This window comes from Theropithecus gelada, chromosome 9 (assembly GCF_003255815.1).
Source record: "Theropithecus gelada isolate Dixy chromosome 9, Tgel_1.0, whole genome shotgun sequence".
NCBI classification, from domain to species: Eukaryota; Metazoa; Chordata; class Mammalia; order Primates; family Cercopithecidae; genus Theropithecus; species Theropithecus gelada.
Window position 1 is genome coordinate 30,863,912 of NC_037677.1, and position 22,547 is coordinate 30,886,458.

The following is a 22,547-nucleotide window of genomic DNA, read 5'->3' on the forward strand; positions in this document are numbered from 1 at the left end:
GACACAGCATACTAAAAAATTCAGAAAACCAAAGACAAGGAAAACATCCTTTAAAAAGTCATAAAAAGACAAAAGAATAAAACGAAGATAAAGAAACAAAAGAATCAACAGCAGGATTAAATGAAATGGAAGCCAAAAATAAAAGTACAGTATATTCCATTTATCCTTGTCACATCAATGAGCATGGGCTTCACCACTTGGGACCCTCTGTAGTAGTCTCAAAAAGAGACCCTCATATACAAGAAAACATAATATATGATAAAATAGGCATTGCAAATCAGTAAAGATGAACTGGAGCTTAAATAATCATGTTGGAAAAGTGAATTTATAAAAGTGAGGTTGGAATAATTGATTAAATACATTAACATAAAAAGAAATGAGAACTCTATCTCACATCATACAAAAAATCAATTCCAGATTAAAGATTTAAATGTGAAAGGAGATTTTTCCATTTTAAAAAAATATATAGGTTAGTATTTTTGGCACCCTGTGGTAAGGAAGACTTTCTTAAACAGGATACAAAGCACAAATCTGGTTGAAAAATAAACAAACTTGACTCATTAAAATTACGAAGGTTTCTTTGTATCAACAGATATTTTAAAAGAAAATATAAAATCAAGTATCAGCCTAGAAGATACTATTGCAATCGGTAAAGCATAAGATAGAATACATTAAACAATTCTCATAAATCAAGAAGGAAGAGACAAATGATTAATTGAAAAATACGTAAAAAGAAGAAATATGGCCCGGTGCTATAGCTCATGCCTGTAATATCGGCACTTTGGGAGGCCAAGGAGGGCGGATCACTTGAGGTCAGGAGTTAGAAACCAGTTTGACCAATATGGTGAAACCCCGTCTCTACCAAAAATACAAAAATCAGCCTGGCGGCGCGTGCCTATAATCCCAGCTACTAGGGAGACTGAGGCAGCAGAATCGCTTGAACCTGGGAGGCAGAGGTTGCAGTGAACCCAGATCGCGCCACTGCACTCCAGCCTGGATGACGCAGGCAGACTCTGTCAAAAGGGAAGGGAAAGGCAAAGGGAAAGGGAAAGGGCAGATCTAAAGGGAAGCTTTTTTAGCCAGAGTCTCGCGCTGTTGTCCAGGCTGGAGTGCAGTGGCGCAATCTCGGTTCACTGCAATCTCCGCCTCCCGGATTCTCATGCCTGGAGGACAGAGCAAGACCGCATGTAAAAACAAACAAAAAAAAAAAGTAAGAAAGAAGAAAGAAGGAAGAAGAAGAGGAGGAAGAGGAGGAGGAGGAGGAGGAGGAGCCCCCACCAAATGTTCATTGACAAGAGAATACATAAATAAATTCTTGTAGTTATTCAGTGAATTACTATTTGTGACGATGAATGAATTACTGCTCCATACAATAGCAAAGATGAACTTCCAAAGCTAATGATGAATAATGCAAGGGTAAATACAAATTTAAAAAGAAAAAGGTTAACTTTCCCTGCTGCAAAAAGAGAGATACCCTTTTCCCCTTTTGCTTTCAGAGCATTTTCTTAAGAAAACTTGTTATGATAAATTCCTTCTATGTTCCTTTGAGATGTGTGTAAATCTTTTTGAAACCTAAATAAGCCTTTTGGCAACTTTACAAACTAAGAATCTCAAGGACCTAGGAGCCCTCTCTTTGAAATGTAATCATAATGGAAAACAGTGCCCCATCTCCTAGTTTCTGTCAGAGGCGTGCAGCCTCACTCAGGTGGGCACATTACTCCAAGACTAACTACATTCTGTCATAAAGGTGTGAGTAGTTTAGTTTTTCCTTTGGATAAAACCAATTAGCTAACACATATGATGACTCCAATCACCATGTGAATTTACCACAAACTATGGCAAATGATGCTGTCAAGTCCTTTTACTTGAAGAGCAGTCATTGCTTTACTTGAGAACATGTATGTGATGGGTTGTATTTGTGTAGCTATATGGAGGAGTGAGATCTCTTTCTGTCTTTGCAATCTCTTTAGCAGATTGCCTGTGGTGTGCATCACATTGTGATTTAATGTTTATTCAATAATAAAACGGTCGTCCTCCTCTTCTACCTTTGTGGAGACGTTTGCTGGGTTGAAAGCTGTGTTAGTCAGAGGTCTCCAGTAAAACAGAACCAATTGCTGTGTGTAAGAGAGAGACAGATTTATTTTAAGGAACTGGCTCATGTGATTATAGAGGCTGGCAAGCCCAAAATCTACAAGGTGAGCTAGTAGGCTACAGATGCATGAAAGAACCAATGTTTCACTTCCAGTCTGAAGGCTTGCAAGGTGGATACCCAGGAGAGTCAATGTTGCAGTTCAAATCTGAAAGCCATTACGCATGAACCCAGGGAAGAGTTGATGTTGTAATTCAACTCCAAAGACCACCATCTGCTGGCAGAATTCATTTCCTCTTGGGGAAGGTCAATCTTTTGTTCCACTGAGGGCTTCAACTGCTTAAAGGAGGTATACCACATTATGGAGAGTAATCTGCTATACCCAAAGTCTACCTGTTTAACTGTCAGTTTCATCCAAAAACATTTTCCACTGAAAAATTCAGCATAATGTTTGACCGCATATGTAGGCATCCTGTGGCCCAACCAAGGTGATACATAAAATTAACTATCACAAGTGCAACTCTTGTCAACTTCACACCATACACATCTTCTTAAACCATATTACTCTCCAAATAACAACAATAACAAAGTCATACTTCTTTTTTTTAATTTATTTTTTATTATTATTATACTTTAAGTTCTAGGGTACATGTGCATAACGTGCAGGTTTGTTACATATGTGTACTTGTGCCATGTTGCTGTGCTGCACCCATCAACTCGTCAGCACCCATCAACTTGTCATTTACATCAGGTATAACTCCCAATGCAATCCCTCCCCCCTCCCCCCTCCCCATGATAGGCCCCGGTGTGTGATGTTCCCCTTCCCGAGTCCAAGTGATCTCATTGTTCAGTTCCCACCTATGAGTGAGAACATGCGGTGTTTGGTTTTCTGTTCTTGTGATAGTTTGCTAAGAATGATGGTTTCCAGCTGCATCCATGTCCCTACAAAGGACACAAACTCCTCCTTTTTTATGGCTGCATAGTAGTCCATGGTGTATATGTGCCACATTTTCTTAATCCAGTCTGTCACTGATGGACATCTGGGTTGATTCCAAGTCTTTGCTATTGTGAACAGTGCCACAATAAACATACGTGTGCATGTGTCTTTATAGCAGCATGATTTATAATCCTTTGGGTATATACCCAGTAATGGGATGGCTGGGTCATATGGTACATCTAGTTCTAGATCCTTGAGGAATCGCCATACTGTTTTCCATAATGGCTGAACTAGTTTACAATCCCACCAACACTGTAAAAGTGTTCCTATTTCTCCACATCCTCTCCAGCACCTGTTGTTTCCTGACTTTTTAATGATCGCCATTCTAACTGGTGTGAGACGGTATCTCATTGTGGTTTTGATTTGCATTTCTCTGATGGCCAGTGATGATGAGCATTTTTTCATGTGTCTGTTGGCTGTATGAATGTCTTCTTTTGAGAAATGTCTGTTCATATCCTTTGCCCACTTTTTGATGGGGTTGTTTGTTTTTTTCTTGTAAATTTGTTTGAGTTCTTTGTAGGTTCTGGATATTAGCCCTTTGTCAGATGAGTAGATTGCAAAAGTTTTCTCCCATTCTGTAGGTTGCCTGTTCACTCTGATGGTAGTTTCTTTTGCTGTGCAGAAGCTCTTTAGTTTAATGAGATCCCATTTGTCAATTTTGGCTTTTGCTGCCGTTGCTTTTGCTAGTCTCTGATAAAACAGACTTTAAACCATCAAAGATCAAAAGAGACAAAGAAGGCCATTACATAACGGTAAAGCGATCAATTCAACAGGAAGAGCTAACTATCCTAAATATATATGCACCCAATACAGGAGCACCCAGATTCATAAAGCAAGTCCTTAGAGACTTACAAAGAGACTTAGACTCCCATACAATAATAATGGGAGACTTCAACACTCCACTGCCAACATTAGACAGATCAACGAGACAGAAAGTTAACAAGGATATCCAGGAATTGAACTCAGCTCTGCAGCAAGCAGACGTAATAGACATCTATAGAACTCTCCACCCCAAATCAACAGAATATACATTCTTCTCAGCACCACATCGCACTTATTCCAAAATTGATCACATAATTGGAAGTAAAGCACTCCTCAGCAAATGTACAAGAACAGAAATTATAACAAACTGTCTCTCAGACCACAGTGCAATCAAACTAGAACTCAGGAATAAGAAACTCACTCAAAACCGCTCAACTACATGGAAACTGAACAACCTGCTCCTGAATGACTACTGGGTACATAACGAAATGAAGGCAGAAATAAAGATGTTCTTTGAAACCAATGAGAACAAAGATACAACATACCAGAATCTCTGGGACACATTTAAAGCAGTGTGTAGAGGGAAATTTATAGCACTAAATGCCCACAAGAGAAAGCAGGAAAGATCTAAAATTGACACTCTAACATCACAATTAAAAGAACTAGAGAAGCAAGAGCAAACGCATTCAAAAGCTAGCAGAAGGCAAGAAATAACTAAGATCAGAGCAGAACTGAAGGAGATAGAGACACAAAAAACCCTCCAAAAAATCAAAGAATCCAGGAGTTGGTTTTTTGAAAAGATCAACAAAATTGACAGACCGCTAGCAAGACTAACAAAGTCATACTTCTACCTAACATGATAAAGTATTCTGCGTACAACCAAAAACATACTCTTTCCCCAGAAGAGGATACCAAGTTCTAGAGTGATGTTAACTCTTCTCCTCCATATTCTATAACTTAAATACTATGTTGTAAAATTAAAGAGTACTTAAATACTGTAAGTCAATATCTCTTACACTACATAATAACAGGATAACAGAGGGAAACAAAACAGAAATGCACAAATGTATTCACAACAAAATAAGGAAAAAATACTCGTAACAATTACAGTCTTCACTTCTGTAACTGATCATGTGGTCATAGCTGATATTAATATGTATAGCTACCTTCTCCCATTACCCATTCTGTATTTCTTTTGCCCTCAGCAAGTACCTCAAGTGGTCATGATTCTTTACCAGGTAGAGTGATCCAAGCTTCTTTCCTGAAGAGTCTGGGCCATTAGTTCTTCCTGGATTGGGTTGTTGTCATTTTCTATTGACTATAATCACAGGGCATAACAATAAGACACACCCTAAGTGACTTCCTCTACTCCAGATATACTCTTTCTTGCTACCATTTTAGCACAGCAGTCCAATTTCCCTTTGACAGTTGGGATCAGTTGTGCCAGCCAACACTATAACACCCTGCTTAGCCTGTTGACTCAGAGATATGAGGAGTCCAAGGGGTCCAGGTGGCAGTCTTAACTTCCCATTGAATGGAATAATTGTTTTAGTTTCTGGTGAATGCATTCCTCCCTCTGCAATTAAGACCCCTGCAGGAACAGGAAGCAAAAAATTTGCTAGCAGATTACTAGGAGTAATAGTGAGTAGTACCATTCCCATTTCCACTCCTTGATACCTGGACCTGTGACTCCTGTCTATGGGATAAACAGCACCATAGACTGGATTCTGATGCAGAGTATATAAAGCCTCCTGGAGAATGTTGACCCAGCCCTGCAAGTTTTTGCCATCTATCTGGTGCTACAACCGAGTCTTCAAAATGCCACTCCATCATTCTATCAAGGAAGCCACTTCAAGATGGTGAGCAACGTGGTAAATACAATGAACTCCATGAGCATAGGCCCATTACTACACTTCATTTGCTGTGAAGTGAGTTCCTTAGCCAGAAGGAATGTTGTATGGAATACCATAAGGGTGCAAAGGCACTCTGTAAGTCTACAGGTGGTAGTTTTGGCAGAAGAACAGTGTGCAGGGAAGGCAAATCATATCCAGAAGGCCTATTCCAATAAGATAAAACACTATCCCTTCCATGATGGAAGTAGTTCAATGGAATGACTTGCCCCAGGCAGCTGGCTGATCACCCCAGAGAATGATGCCATACTGAGGATTCAGTGTTGGCCTCTGCTGCTGGAACACCGGACACTCAACAGTAGCTATAATCAGGTTGGCCTTGGTAAGTAAAAGTGGATATTGTTAGCCCATCCCTAATCTCTCTCCTTGCTGTGATGGTCATTTTGTTCATGGGCCCATAGGGTAGTGACAAGAGTGGCTGAGGAAAGAGGTTGGCTGGTATCAAAAGAATGGATCACGCTGTCTACATGATTATCAAAATCTCCCTCTATTAAGGTCACCCTTTAGTGAACATTCACATATTATACAAATATCTTCATGTTTTTTGCCCATTCAGAGAGGTCTATCTATGTATCTCTCTCCCAGATTTCTTTATCACCAATTTTCCAATCCTGTTCCTTCCAAGTCCCTGACCATGCAGCCAAACAATTGGCCATGGCTTCTAAGTCAGTCTGTAATTGCTTATCCAGTCAATTCTCCTTCCAAGCAAAATGAACAACCAGATGCACTGCTGGAAGTTCTGCCCAGGGGGAAGATTCCCCTTCACCGCTGTCCTTCAGAGGTGTCCCAGAAAAAGGCTGTATTGCGACAGTTGTCCAGTTTTGGATATTACATGCATATTATGCAAAACTATCTGTAAACCAGATTGAATTTACCCTTCCTCTGTTATTTGATCATATGGAACTCTCCAAGAGACTATGGGTTCAGGCTGAAAGAGAAAAGAAAGTTGTAGCAGGAGTGGAGACCATGGGCATTTGGGCCACTTCTTCATGTAACTTACTTATGCCTTCAGGGCCTACTTGGTCCTGATCACATGTACATCACCTCCACTTGATGATGGAGTGCTGCTATGTACATGCTATATATGCCCAACTTTATGGCTTAGTATGAATTTTGGTGTACCATTTTTCTAGATCAGATAAAACCCAGTTCATGATGGACAGCGCAGCTTCCAAGGTAACATGATGGCCCATAACTCTACTAAGGCCCAGAAGCAAGTTAAGAATTGTTTATGAAAAAGAGAGTAAAGGCCACGGGCAATGGCTCACGCATGTAACCTCAGCACTATGGGAAGCAAAGGTGGGAGGATTGCTTGAGCTCGGGAGTTCAAGACAAGCCTGGGTAACACACATACACACACACACACACACACACACACACACACACACACACAAAACGCCAAAAAAATTAGCTAGGCACAGTGGTACCTGTAGTCCCAGCTACTCAGGAGGCTGTGATGGAAGGATTGCTTGAGCTCAGTAGGTCAAAGTTGCAGTGAGCTATGATTGCGCCACTGCAATCTTGCCTGGGCCACAGAGCAAGACCTTGTCTCATAATAAAATTAAATTAAAATTAAATAAAAAGGAGTGTAGTTATCCTCTTCGATTCTCCCATAAGGGTCAGCCAAAGGCATCAAACAGCATTCCTACCTACCACTGACACCTCAAACCCCACTGGATCTGCTGGATCATATGGCCCAACTGGCAGAGCAGTTGGCAGAGCAGCCTGGACCTGTTGCAGAACCTTCTCTTTTTATGAGCCCAACTCAAAACTAGTAGCTTTTTGGGTCACTTGGCATACGGCTGGAGTAACACATCCAAATGAAGAATATGTAGCCTCTAAAACTTAAAAGGGGCCCACTAGACATTGAGCCTTTTTTGTTATAGGAAGGGCCAGAGGCAAACAATATATCCTTCACTTTAAAAGGAATATCTCAGCATGTCCTATACCACTGGACCTCTAGAAATTTCACTGAACTAGAAGACTCCCAAATTTTAGACTGATTTATATCCCACCCTCTCACATGCAAAAGTCTTACCAATAAGTCTAGTGTTGTTTCTACTTCTTGCTCTCTAGGTCTAATCAGCAAAATATCATCAATGTAATGGATCAGTGTAATATCTTGTGGAATGGAAAGTCTAACAAGATCTCTGCACTCTAAATTATGACACAAGGCTGTAGAGTTGATGTACCACTGAGGTGGAACAATGAAGATGTATTGGTAGCATTGACAGCTAAAAGTAAAATCTTTCTTATGGACCTTATGGGCAGGTATGGATGAAAAGGCACATTTCAGATCAAAAGCTACATACCAGGTGCCAAGTGTTAATTTGCTCAAATAATGAAACCGCATCATCTGATACAGCAGTTGCAATTAGGGTCACCACCTGGCTAAGTTATAATAATCCACTGCCGTTCTCCGAGATCCATCTGTCTTCTGCACAGGCAAAATAAGTGAACTGAACAGGACTGTGGTGGGAATCACCACCCCTGTCTCTTTCAAGTCTTTTCTGGTGGTACTCATCTGTTGAAGCTCTCTAGGAACATGATATACACTTTAATTTACTACTTTTCTAGATAAAGGCAATTCTAGTTGCTTACACTTATCTTTTCCCATCATGATGGCCCTGATTCCACAGGTCAGAGAATCAATGTGGGAATTCTGCCAGTTGCTGAGTATGTCTATTCCAATTATGAATTCTGGAACTGGGGTAATAACCAAGATGGCTTTGGGGATCCACGAGGCCCACAGACCTCAGCTAAAACTCCACTGATGACCTCCAGAAGCCCCTATTGGCTTACAGACCACAGTAAGGGTTTGAGTCTCTTGAAATCAGTACCACTTCAGTCAGTGTCCAGTAGTCCCCTCAAGTCTGATTAGTTCTTTTTCCCTTGTGCATAGCTACCATAATAAAAGGCTATAGTCCTTTGGGGGAAAGCTAGAAGAAAGGTTAACAGTATAAATTTTTAGCAGTAGACTAGAGTTCTTCCTCAAAAGGACTTAAACACCCCTTCATTCAAGGGGCTTCGAGTCTATAAACTGGTTCAAATCTAAGAATTGACATATGGGCTATGACTCTCTGTTTTTGTGACTCAGGTTAGACTTTTCTTCTCTTGACCTAGAGCTTTCTTACTTATATAGATCAAGGATGAATTTAATAGTCTTCCTATCTATTTCACCTCTGATAAAATAACATTTAACTAGCCAATCCCATAGCCAGCATGAGTCAGACTAATGAATCACTGCTTTGCCTCTACTGTTCATTACAGTAACTGTATCTACCTGCCTCGGGTTGTTGAGTGCCACCAGTTAGCCCCTACCACCCCAGGATGCAATTATTCCCATTGCATTTAGTTTTCCTAATTCAGTGGCTGTAGCTCTCACTGTAAGTTCTGGCCTACGGGGAACAGGGATCACAGAGCTCTTCAAGAATATTGGGGCTCCTCTAACAAATTCATTTCCCATCGTTGTAGGGAAAGCTCCCAGGGCAGGTAAGTAGGTCTTAGATGACAAATTCATTCTAACATTCCAAACTCCCTAACCCTTTGAATGGCTTCCTCTATGGTAAACCAAGGCAGATATGGTATTTCAGGTTCAATCAGTATGGGCCTCCTTTTGCTCCATGTTTAAATCAACCAACCAACCAACCAATCTGTGAGAATTCTTTCTAACTCCCTGAACTATGACTTTAAATGCAGAATGTCTGATTAGCGGACTCAAATCAATCAATTCAGCCTGATCCAACTTTATTGGTTCCTTCCACCACTATTCCACACCCTTAATATTCATTTCCACACATATCTACAGGTTCCAGTTTGTATAAATTAAAAAATAAAGAAGTTCTTCTGGACAGTATCATACTTATGCATGACTCACACTTTGTAATTCACCTTTGGGGACCTCTAAAACTTCAGTCTAGTTATAGGCTGAAAAGCAAAGATGGGTATTTGGAATGAGTCCTAAGGAGTCTGAGCATTGTCCTGCTTGGCAACTGCCTCAAGGGAGGCTGTTGCAGTTTCTTCAGGCAATGCAGGGTTAATCTCCTCAATTGTGGTGAAGAGACTGCTTTTACAGGCAAGGGAGATGCATGCAAATGTAGGGGTTCAGTGTCCCCAGCTTTTCCATGGTTTTCACACACACACATTCTCCAACTTCCTGAATCCCATTCCTTTCTAATCAATTCCCTCACCTGAAGAGCAGACAACCTGTGAGAATGATAATTCAATTTGCTTTGTAATACAGTCACTTACAGGTTTGGTCTTCAGCAATCTCAGCCCCACAGCTGTAGAAGTTAAGTGTTGCATTCTGGGCAGACATAGAAGCTTTCGGTTCATTCATTCTATGCTTGAGTTAGGAACTTGTATCCCTGAGTTCATCCTTTTCTTTTCCCACTTTTACCAGCAACATTAGGAGCAACCAGCCAATCTCATTACACTCAGTTTAACAAAAATGTTCAAAGATATCCTATGCCTCATCACCCAGATCTTTGCCCTTTTACGGTGTTTAAATTAGGAGTATCCAACGGTGATATTGTGCTTATGTCCATTGCCACATCATGCCAAGGATGGTTAGACAATGATATTATATCTAGGTCAAATTTCTTAGGGTTGTTTTGTTTTGTTTTTTGTTTTTGAGATGAAGTCTTGCTCTGTCACCCAGGCTGGAGTACAGAGGCACAATCTCTGCTCACTGCAACCTCCATCTCCCAGGTTCAAGCAATTCTCCTGCCTCAGCCTCCCAAGTAGCTGGGACAACAGATGCCCGCCACCACGCTTGACTAATTTTTGTATTGTAGTACAAGGCTGGTCTCAAACTCCTGACCTCAGGTTATCCACCTGTCTTGGCCTCCCAAAGTGCTGGGATTACAGGCATGAGCCACCACGCCCAGCCAAATTTCTTAGTTTTGATCACTGTTCTATGGTTATTGTAAGATATTCCCATAATTGTAAGCTGAATGAAGGTCATCTGAGAATTCTCTTTACTATTTCTGGAACTCTTCTGAAAGTCTAAAATAATCTCAAAATAAAGGGTTAAATACTAATTTTTAATTTGAGGTTAAACCCAAAACCTCAACTTCCACAGTTCTTTGCCTGACCTAGATGGTTATATGGACACCAACAACACAAAAGAAAAGTATTTTTAGTTTGTAGCTGGACCGTATAATGGAACTTTCAATATTCAAAGACAATACATTTTTTAATGTCTGAATTAACAACAATTTAGTATACATTGGATTTTTGCCTGTATGAATTTTTTAACCAATATTTTGCAGCAATTCAAAACCAACAGAAAACTTAAAAGCAAACATATCAACATTTTGTGTTACCAAAATACTGAAAGTAAAATTCTAGAAAATGTTAAAGAACAATATGGAGTAATTCCTGCCCCCAACCCACCATCTGCTCTTTGCCTGGGAACTTTTCCCTTAACCAATCACAGGTCCTCTTGCCATGGCTAACTGGGCCTGGAATACACACTTGAGCTTGAAGGCCGCAGTCAGCTGGCTGAACCAATCAGGTTCTCTCCAGGAATTCAGAATCTGGACACCAGACACTCTAGTACTGTATTCTGTTGATGCTAAATACATATTTTTCACATATTTTTATTTCCAAAATCATAATGCATCTTACAATAGCTTGTGCATTACATTTAATAGACAGCATTTTTCCTTAGTAATACATTAAGCAATAGTGCATGTTAGCATATCTGAGGTACAGGATCTAGCATGTGCCTCCTGAGCATTTTAGTGGGAGACCACATATGTCTGTTGCTGCCATTTCTCTTTCTGTACACATAAGCAAAAAAGACAAGCCTATGAAGAGAAAAGAATGAAGAGAAAAGAATGGATGAAGCAAAGATACAGAGGAAAAATGAAGAGGAGAGAGTTGTAGCTATAGAGAGAGACAAAAGATTTACATGGAAGAGTAAGATTTGCTGCTTTGGCTTCAGACAATATTTCATTCTGTTTATCTCATTTTTTGTGTGGCCAAATGGTACTTTCATCCTTAGGCTCTCCAAATTGCTTTTGTATATTCATAATAAATCCTTCTTCATTAAAAATTATACACTAAAAGATATAGGTTACTCAAGGACACCACAAATATCAGTAAATCAGCCAAGTTTTCTAGAATTTCAAAAAGAAATTTGTCATTTGTATTGAATGTGTTTAATAGGAAAGGTGCTAGTGTTCCTTAAACATTCTAGCAAAGTGGCTTTCACCAGGCCAAAAGAATAAAGATTACAAAAGAATGTTTAAAGAGGAAATCAGATCTCATTAAGAAAGGACAAAGGAAAAATAAAGAAGAAATTAAGAAGACACGCAAGCACATAATCATCTTATACACAAATCCAATTAAACTGCTAAAATGAAGAACCGAGACATTATATGTGTCCTCCTTTGCAAAAACATCCCTGGGATAGTATATTCTTTGCCTCCTATATTTTCATCATTTTTCATAACAGCAATGTTTCTAATTTATGTCATGATTTTAGTATTTCAATTCTATAGTCATGGAAAGTGAATTCCTTATAAGTTTGCCTATCTGGTATCACCATTTTTATTGACTGACTTGCCTACTTGAATTTAGAATTTGGCAAAAATATATATATAAATAGGACACGAGTCATTGATACTACAGCCTAATTTTTATTACATACTTAAATGCTCACTTGTAAATACCTAAATGAGATCATTACCATAGAAACTGAGGAAGTGTTATGCAGCACATTCTTTTGCACAGAATACATTTTGCTTAACAAAATTTAAAAAAACAGCATTTCAAAGGCAATGAGGGAGAGGCAAGTGAACTACCAAAGCTCTCCATGTTGGGGAGTACTTTTGGTACTTTCTTGCTTTTGTCTTTTTTTCTGATATCTTGAGTCAGGTTGCCCCAAAGACAAGAATCTGTGTACAGGTAGTTTATTCTGGGAGGTGATCCTAACACACAGGAATGGGGGACTGGAAAGAGTAAACAGAGAAGGAAAAGCACATCACAATGTACATTTTTGAAATGTGGTACATATACACAATGGAGTACTATGCAGCCATAAAAAAATAATGAGATCCTGTCATTTGTAACAACATGGATGGAATTGGAGGTCATTATGTCAGATGAAATAGGTCAGGCACAGAAAGACAAATTTCACATGTTCTCACTTATTTGTGGGAGCTAAAAATTAAAATAATGGAACTAATGGAGATAGAGAGGAAGAGAATGGCTACCACAGGCTGGGAAGGGTAGTGGGGATAGTTAATGGGTACAGAAACGTAGTTAGAAAGCATAAGACTTAGTATTTGCTAGCATAACAGGGTGACTATAGTCAAAGATAACTGTACATTTTTAAATAACTAAAAGAGTACAGTTGGATTGTTTGTAACAAAGGACAAATGCTTGAGATGATGGATACCCCATTTACCCTGATGTGATTATTATATACTGTATGCCTGTATCAAAATATCTCATGTACCTCATAAATATATACACCTATGATGTACCCACAACATTTTTTTTTAAAGTGCATGTTTGACCTGAGCACCCCTGCGGGCAACTGGAGCTGGGTCCTGCTGCTCTTATTGGATGCACTTCATAATGTCTGAATGAAGGACTGAAGAAGAAAGTATTCATGTACAGGCTCCTGCACCATGGGTCAAGGGCTAGCCCATGAAGTATTCATGTTCTCACTCTTCCATTTTTATGCATAGCTTAAAGGAGTGGGATAGATTTCAGTGGACATCCTACAGAACAGCAGCAGAGAAGTCCTGGGGCAGTAATATGAGATCAGCTGAGGCAAAGTGTTATCAGGTTATGCCTGCATATAGCTGGTTGCCACAGCAACAACTGTAGTACAAAGGTCATGATGGTATCAGGAGGAGAAGACAGAGGTTGAGCAATACTGCTGAGGTCCTATTCCTCTTCATATGACATAAATTCTATACCCTGGCCAGGTGCAGTGGCTCACACCTATAATCCCAGCACTTTGAGAGGCCAAGGCAGGAGAATCACTTGAGCCAAGGAGTTTGGACAAGCTGTGCAACATAGTGAGACCCCCATCTTTACAAAAAAATAAAAATAAAAAAGTAGCTGGACATGGTGCACGCCTATAGTTCCAGCTACTCAGGAGGCTGAGGTAGTAGGATCCCTTGAGCCTCAGAGGTTCAGGCTGAAGTGAGCCACGTTCACACTGTTGCACTCCAGCCCAGGCAACGGAGTAAGACTCTGTCTCAAAAGAAAATGTTTTTAATTTAAAAACATATAGATAGATAGATAGATAGATAGATAGATAGATAGATAGATAGATAGATAGATAGATAGATAGATAGATATAGATATGCATGCTGTATTTATTTAATAAAGTTTCAAATTAATGATTTAAAAAGTGAATTGGTTATCTATCTTATTGTCCAATAACAAAAGCAAATATAAATAAGTAGATCTTTCTTTTTAATGGGACAAATATCAAAGCATTTACTCTTAACATCATTGTGCATGATGCTGTGGTTAGCAATTGGCTGAAAGAACAATCCTAAATTATTAGTGGATATGAGTATGATTAATCAATTTATGATTCACATGGTCCTTTCAAAAGATGATTATATAAGTAAATTTATTCTGTTAGGATAAAAGGCAGACACAACCCTACTGTAATAGTCAGGGTTCTCTAAAGGAACAGAAGTAATAGAATAGATAGATAGATAAAGGGGAGTTTACTAAGGAGTATTAGCTCACATGATCACAACGTGAAGTCTCAAACAGGCCATCTGCAAGGTGAGGAGCAACGATGCCAGTGTGAGTTCCAAAACCTCAAAAGCAGGGAAGCCAACAGTGCAGCCTTCAGTCTGTGGTCGAAGGTCGAAGAGTCTCAAAGCTGAAGAACTTGGAGTCTGATGTTCAAGGGCAGAAAGCATCCAGCACGGGAGAAAGATGGAGGCCAGAAGACTAAGCCAGTCTAGTCCTTCTATGCTCCTCTGTCTGCTTTTATCCTGGCCACACTGGCAGCTGATTAGATGATGCCCACCCAGATTGAGGGTGGGTCTACCTCCCCCAGTCCACTGACCCAAATGTTAATCTCCTTTGGTAACATCCTCACAGACACACCCAGGAACAATATTTTGCATCCTTCAATCCAATCAAATTGACACTCAATACTAACTTCAACCATGTAGAAGAACAAAAAGGTGATTTCATGCCAATAATGAAGAACAAGTAGATTTAATAAAGTAGCATGAAAACTCCATATTCATTCAGTCATTATGGTAAAAAGGTACATTAAGTGAAGGAGATGCACATGCAACCCAATAATCTGCAACAGACATAAAAGAGCCATCTGATGAAGACTAACCGTCAAGACAGCAGAAAAGAGTATGAAGGTAGCAGAAAAGAGTATGAAGGTATTAGTGCTTGGGGAACCAGGGAGGTCCTCAGAGAAGGTGTCCGGGATACCAGCTACCTCACGTGGCCACCTCCTTCTTCCTCAGGACCCCTCAAAGAAGATGGCCAAAACAGATGCTCTCGCTATTACAGGAGTCTTGAGATTTTGCTTTGGCTGGTATTTTTAATACCTAATGTTAACGTAACCTTCCCCTCTTTGACTCATATTTTCTCCTACAGAAAAAAACTCATCCCATTTTAGACCATTTCATATCAGGTTTATTTATCTTCCCACTTTAACTGTTCTAAAGCTGTACTTGTGCTCAAGCTTCTGAAATTGTGCCCCAGTGAACGTTGTAAAGGACTTGTGGTCATTTTATCCATTTAGTGTCTCTACTCTATCTTAATATTCTGGAGCTATTTAGAAATCCTCCTATCTACCCAGAACTACTGTTCACAAAGCCTTCTTTACTTCAATGTGTAGAATGCTTTCCCAACCTTGATAGGAACTCCTGCCCTTTCCTGTTGAGGATGTGTATCAGTGACATTGATTAAATGGTGAGAGTGTTCTCATACAACGTGTATTTGGGTTACAATTTATTTATTAGACTGACTGCCACTAGCTCTATTCTGACTCTTTTTTTTTTTTTTTTGAAACAGAGTCTTGCTCTGTCACCCAGGCTGGAGTGCAGTGGCGTAATCTCGGCTCACTGTAAGCTCCGCCTCCCGGGTTCACGCCATTCTCCTGCCTCAGCCTCTCCAGGCACCCGCCACCACGCCCAGCTAATTTTTTGTATTTTTAGTAGAGACGGGGTTTCACCGTGTTAGCCAGGATGGTTTTGATCTCCTGACCTCGTGATCCGCCTGCCTCGGCCTCCCAAAGACTTTTCCTTTTAATGATACATTGATGTCACTGATTGAGAGTTTCTCAATATGTTTTATTTTTCTGAATTAAGTTGAATGATGATTTTAAATTAATTTTTCTGAATTAATTTATGAGTGTTTTAATACTCAGAGGTAGGTGACAACAAATTTTTCTTCTCTCTTCTAGTTCTTTGTCCATTTGCTTCATTAGAAATTCATATATATATATGTATAATAACTATGGTGAGGAAGTTTCAAATTCAGAGATGTAGGCTATCAAGGGGAACATTCCTATTTTAAAGAAAAAAGTTAAACATAGGAAATGCTACTTAAAAGGATGCATGATAAATTGTCAGTAGTTCAGAAACTGTCTACTGGGTGTGGTGGTTTTAAAATGGCCTCCACTGAGGTGAGTAGATTGCCTGAGGTCAGGAGTTCAAGACCAGCCTGGTCAACATGGTGAAAGCCTGTCTCTACTAAAAATACAAAAATTTGCCAAGCATGGTGGCACAGGCCTGTAATCCCAGCTACTCAGGAGGCTGAGACAGGAGAATCGCTTGAACCCGGGAGGCAGAGGTTGCAGTGAGCCAAGATCACGCCACTGCACTCCAGCCTGGGTGACAAAGCTAGACTCTGTCTCAAAAATACATACATACATAAATATATAAACAAATAAATTAAAATAAAAAACTTAGATAAATTTATTTAAAATTTTTTTTAAATGGCCTCCAATTTTTTTTGACACACCTCTCACTGAAAGGTAGCCTCTAGGTTCTCTCCTCTTGAAATGGAGCTTTGTAAAAACTTTCAAAACAGAATATAGCCAAAGTAACACTATACCTGTGTGTGACTCCAGGCTTTAGGAACTGGAAGCTTCCACTTGTCTCTTGGGGTACTTGCTCTTGGAACCTGACATCGTGCTGTGAGGATCTACAAACAGCCCATGGAGAGGCCAGCTGAAGCAGAACCAGAGCCCCAACCTACAGCACTGAGGTCCCTGCCAGTGGCCTGCACCAATTTGCTAGCATCTTAAAAATGGATCTGGGCCAGTCACAGTGGCTCATGCCTGTAATCCCAACACTTTTGGAGGCCAAGGCAGGAGGATCACTTGAGCCCAGGAGTTCAAGACTAGTCTGAGCAATATATTGAGACCCCATCTCTACCAATGAAAATGTTTAAATGAACCTGCTAGCCACCATCATGCAGCCCCACTGGTACCCAGCAGAGATGAGCTCCTTGCTGTCAAGCTCTGTCCACATTTCAGATCCATAAGAAAAAAAAGAAGAAAACATTACCATGCCAAGCCACTATGTTTCAGGATTATTTATTTTACACTAATAGAAACTGGAACAGAGAATTTTATATAATATCTTAATAAATTCTTATATGTCACACAAAGTTAGAAGAAATAAAATTAACAAGTAATAAAAGACGTTATATGCACCTATCAGTTTTAGAGATATTCAGGTGCTCTCATTATAAATGGAAAGATGGTCACCAAAAGGTTAAGAGATTTGCCCAAAATTAAGAACTTAATGAGAAGAGGCATTAGGATTAAAATGCAATCCTTTGGCCTCCAACTTTGATATTTCAATGTCTTGCCAATAGCCTGTGCCCCTTTGCTGGCAGCCTGTGTTTGAAAGGAATTTGTTTTCTAGGGCAGGTCTGCACTTAATTGGCATTCTTGAAAAGATAACCCCAGAGTTAATCAAGTTAAAGGAAACTCACATTACATTGAAAGTCAAATGCATGTCCCAGATGTAAACATTTATTTTAGAATCAAAGTTCTTTTCTTAAGCCTCAAGTGAAAGTATTTATTAATTACTGGCAACAAGACTGTCCAAACACCTGGGTAGTACAGTCAATTATACCAACAAGCAAGGAACACAGAACAGCATAAGCTCCAGCAATAACAAAAACAATGGCCAAATGAAAATGTTAACTCTTAGCAAAACAAGTATGTCATGTGACAGGCTGTGATTGGATGCCACTTGAGAATCTAAATGACCCATCACTGAAAATAAATTAAAAACAGAAATATCCACTTGCCATCTTTATTAGTCCATTCTCATGCTGCTAATAAAGACATATGCAAGAGTGGGTAGTTTATAAAGAAAAGAGATTTAATTGACTCATATTTCAGCATGCCTAGGAAGGCCTCAGGAAACTTACAGTCATGGTGGAAAGGGAAGCAAACATGTCCTTCTTCACATGGTGGCAGTAAAGAGTAGTGCTGCACAAAATGGGGGAAAGTCCCTTATAAAATCATCAGATCTGGTGAGAACTCACTAGCATGAGAACAGCATGAGGGTAACCACCCCCAAGATCAAATTACCTCCAACTGGGTCTCTCCCACGACATGTGGGGCTTATGGGAACTACAATTCAAGATGAGATTTGAGTGGGGACACAACCAAACCCTATCACCATCCTAGAATATATCACTTGATGTTTCCATTTCTATCACAAATGCACTGAGAAGGGATCCTATGTAACTGGTATTTTCTACAGTGCTTGCATGTGATTAATGCCTAGTAAATTTATACCAGCAACACCAAAGAAAACACTGAGTGGTAGAGATGAGACAAACCTGATAAAGCCAAGCACACATTGAGAAAATGTAAGCATATGGTAAATCTCATGTGTATACTCAACCAAAATACCTAGAGCACTGCTCAGGAGTCCCTTCTACACCAAGACAATGAAACAGAAAATTTTCTGCTCTTCTGACTTGCAAAATAAAATAAATAATTCCCCACTCTTGTCCCTGTTTTTTCTCCCGCTTCGGCAGATATGAATCAAATGAATATATAAATCTGAATTATAGTTCACATTCACTGGCTGTTATAGCCAAACAATTTCATTAATTAACAGATAATGTCCATGCCCAGAGGTATGACAATTCCTTTTTTATATCAAATTTTTCTCTGAAAACAACTTCTCTAAGGGCAATGACAGATGTCTGTTTTCTAGGGATGTTCTCTACTTTGATTTCTCTGATGTTAACACAACTGTATCTTTGTCTGTTTCCAAGAAATAGTTCAGAATTCATTTTGGAAATCTGTTGACTTCTATAAATTCTAACTACTAAATTATGACTACTAAATAAAAACACCTATTATTAATTACACAAGGTACTTTACATCTTTGTCATAATAAAGTAGTTAAGAATCAGGAACCAGGTAGACTTGGGTTTCAGTCCTGATTCTCTTCTGTTAGCACTATGACATTGGGAGAGTTACCAAAGCTCTTCGATCTGATGTGTTTTTGTAAGGATTAAGTTGGATTCAACAAAGAAGCAATATTTTTGTTTTTTGGTTTTTGTTTTTTGTTTTTGAGACAGTGTCTCACTCTGTTGTCCAGGATGGAGCACGGTGGCGTGATCTCCGGCTCACTGCAACCTCCGCCTCTGTGGTTCCAGTGATTCTCCTGCCTCAGCCTCCCAATTAGCTAGGATTATAGGCGCCACCACCATGTCTGGCTAATTTTGTATTGCTAGTACAGACGAGGTTTCACCATGTTGGCCAGGCTGGACTAGAACGCCTGACCTCAAGTCATCCGCCCACCTCAGCCTCCCAAAGTGCTGGGATTACAGGCATGAGACACCGCACCCAGCCTAAGGAAGCAATTTTGAAGTTTTTTTTTTTTTTTTTTTTTTTTTTTTTGCCCATGGATGAAGAATTGACCCAATGAGTGATAAAACTAAATTTTGTCTGTCTCCAAAGCTCCTACTTTACCTACCATACAATACCATTTTGAGGACCACGTATGAATTATACATTGAAGTGCACAGAGTTATTGTTCTATGCAGTGATGTTGTAACAACAGCATTTAAATATATTGTCACTGTAAAACTTTACACAAATCACCACATCTTCTGAAAAATATTACAACATCACCATATGTGTTTTCATGAGGAAATAACCCCTCATAACAATTGCTGGAAGACAATTCTCCAGGAGTCCCTCTGAAACAGACAACAGCCATGCTTTCTGTCCATTAAAAGATTCAGGTTCCCTAAACTCAGTATCTTTCTCTCATAATGTAATCCATTGAGTGTGCAAATGTCATCTGATTCTCTTCACATCACCAAGTGGGAAGTGGGGGTTGGGCAATGGATGCCAAAATGCTGGTATTTTGACTACTCCTATTGCTATGGTTAATAAACTCTCCTTCATCTTTGACCCAATATGTGTATTTGTTCTGCCAGCATTCATAAAACTGTGGTAGGTGAAAAAATAAACTCTTAGGAGAAACAGGCACTATAACCACCAAAAAGTAATTGGGTCTACAAGGAATATCAGCAGGCTTCATCATTTCCATCATCATTGTGAGCTGAATTGTGTCCCCTAAAACATGTTGAAGCCCTGGTCCCCAGTATTTAGAATGTGACCTTATTTGGGAATGGGGTAGTTGTGAATGATTAAGATGAGATCATACTGGAGGAGGATGGGTCCCTGATCTAATATGATTGGTCCCCTTATAAGAAGAGGAGATGACAGGGATGCATAGGAAGATGACCATGTGAAAACAGGCAAACACTGCAGTGATATATTAATATCTACAATCCAAGAAAAACCAAGGGTTGCTGGCCACCATCAGAAGCTAAAAAACAAGGGAGGATTCCACCCAAAGTCTCAGAGGAAGTATGACAATGGCAAGTGAATGACCAATCTGAGGCTTGGGGAGTAGCCCATGAGAACAGCAAATATGAAGGCTGCATAAAGCCCAAGCTGAACTCTCCTCAAGAGTCTCCTCCCTCCCATGCCCACACACTCCATCCTACAACCACCTCAAAGAGACAAAAAGGAAATAGAGTAAAATGTATTGCTCTTCTGCAAATCAGAGAAGATAGCTCTTAGGTTGATCTGTTTCTCTCACATCACACACCCAATCCATCACGAAATCCTACCACTAGCAATATAGATATCTAGAACTCCGCATTCCTCACCAACTTCCCCACTATCACCTCCCCCCAAGTCCACCACTGTCTTTCAACTGAATTATTGTAGTGCTTTTTAAACTGAAATCTCTTACTTTCTTGTGTCCCTACATTCTATCTCCACACTGCAATAAGAGTAATCCTGGCCAGGTACAATGGCTCATGCCTATAATCCTAGCACTTTGGGAGGCCAAGGTAGGCAGATCACTTGAGGTCAGGAGTTTGAGACCAGCCTGACCAACATGTCGAAACCCCATCTCTACCCAAAAAAAAAATAGAAAATTTAGTCAGGCATGGTGGCATATGCCTGTAGTCCCAGCTACTCGGGAGGCTGAGGTAGGAGAATCACTCAAACCCAGGAAGCGGATGGAGGTTGCGGTGAGCTGACATCATGCCATTGCACGCTAGCTTTGGGCAACAGAGTGAGATGTGTCTCAAATAAAAATAGAGTAATCCTATTAATTGTAAATCAGATTACATCTCTCTGCTCGAAATCCTTCAATGGCTTCCCATTTTTCTCCATATTGAAACCTAAGTCCTTTGGGAGGCCGAAGCAAGAGGACTGCTTGAGGTCAGGAGCTTGAGACCAGCCTGGACAACATAGTGAGATCCTGTCTCTACAGAAAAATTTAAAACATTAGCCAGGCACAGTGGTGCACACCTGTACTCCTAGCTACTTGGGAGGCTAAGGCAGTAGGATTGCTTGAGTCCAGGAGTTCAAGGCTGCAATGAGCTATGACTGTGCCACTGTACTCCAGCCTCGGTGACAAGAGTGAGACCCAGTCTCTAACAACAGCAACAACAAATTAGAAAATTTCTAATCTAAAATTCTTAGATTAGAACAAACAAAATCTAAGTCTTAAAATAACCACAAGGTTCTGTATAATCAGGCTACCTGCTACTCTCTCCTATCCCTTCCTACTGCTCCTCCTCTACAGTGGCTTCCTGGATGATCCTTAAACATGTCAAGCCCACGCCCATCACAGCATGTTCCTCTGCCTAGAACAGAATAGTCTGTTCTCTTGTATTTTACAGATCTCTGGTCCAAAAAAAAAAATCTCTTATAAGAGAGGCCTCTCTTAACCACTCAAAAACAGTAACACTTCCTTAACGCTTCCCTACCCTGCTTTATTTTCCTAATATATGTTTATCTATATCCACCTAAGATATAGAAATTGGTTTATACATGATTATTGATCTGTTGTCTGTTCCCCTATTAGGTTGTAAACCCCTTAAGGTAAAGGGCTCTGCCTATTGTTTTCACCGCTATATTCCCAATGCCTAGAATAGTTTTTTAAATACAATACCCGCTGAACACATATTTGTTGTTAAATGGGTGAAGATGAGATCCATGAATTATTTAGTGGATATTTTTGTAAAAGTAACTAAAAAGTCTAGACAGGCATGCCCCACATGAACTAAAATAAAATGTGCTTCAATTAAAAAAAAATTTAAGGAAGTCTTAGGCTATAGTCCCCAAAAGAGAGATGACAAAAAAGAGAATGTCTTATGTCTCTTCAAATCACAATTCTTACTTAATATATACCCATTTAATTAACTTTATCAGTATAGAAAATTTTTTTCTTTCTATTTTCTATTATAGCAATAGTCAAAT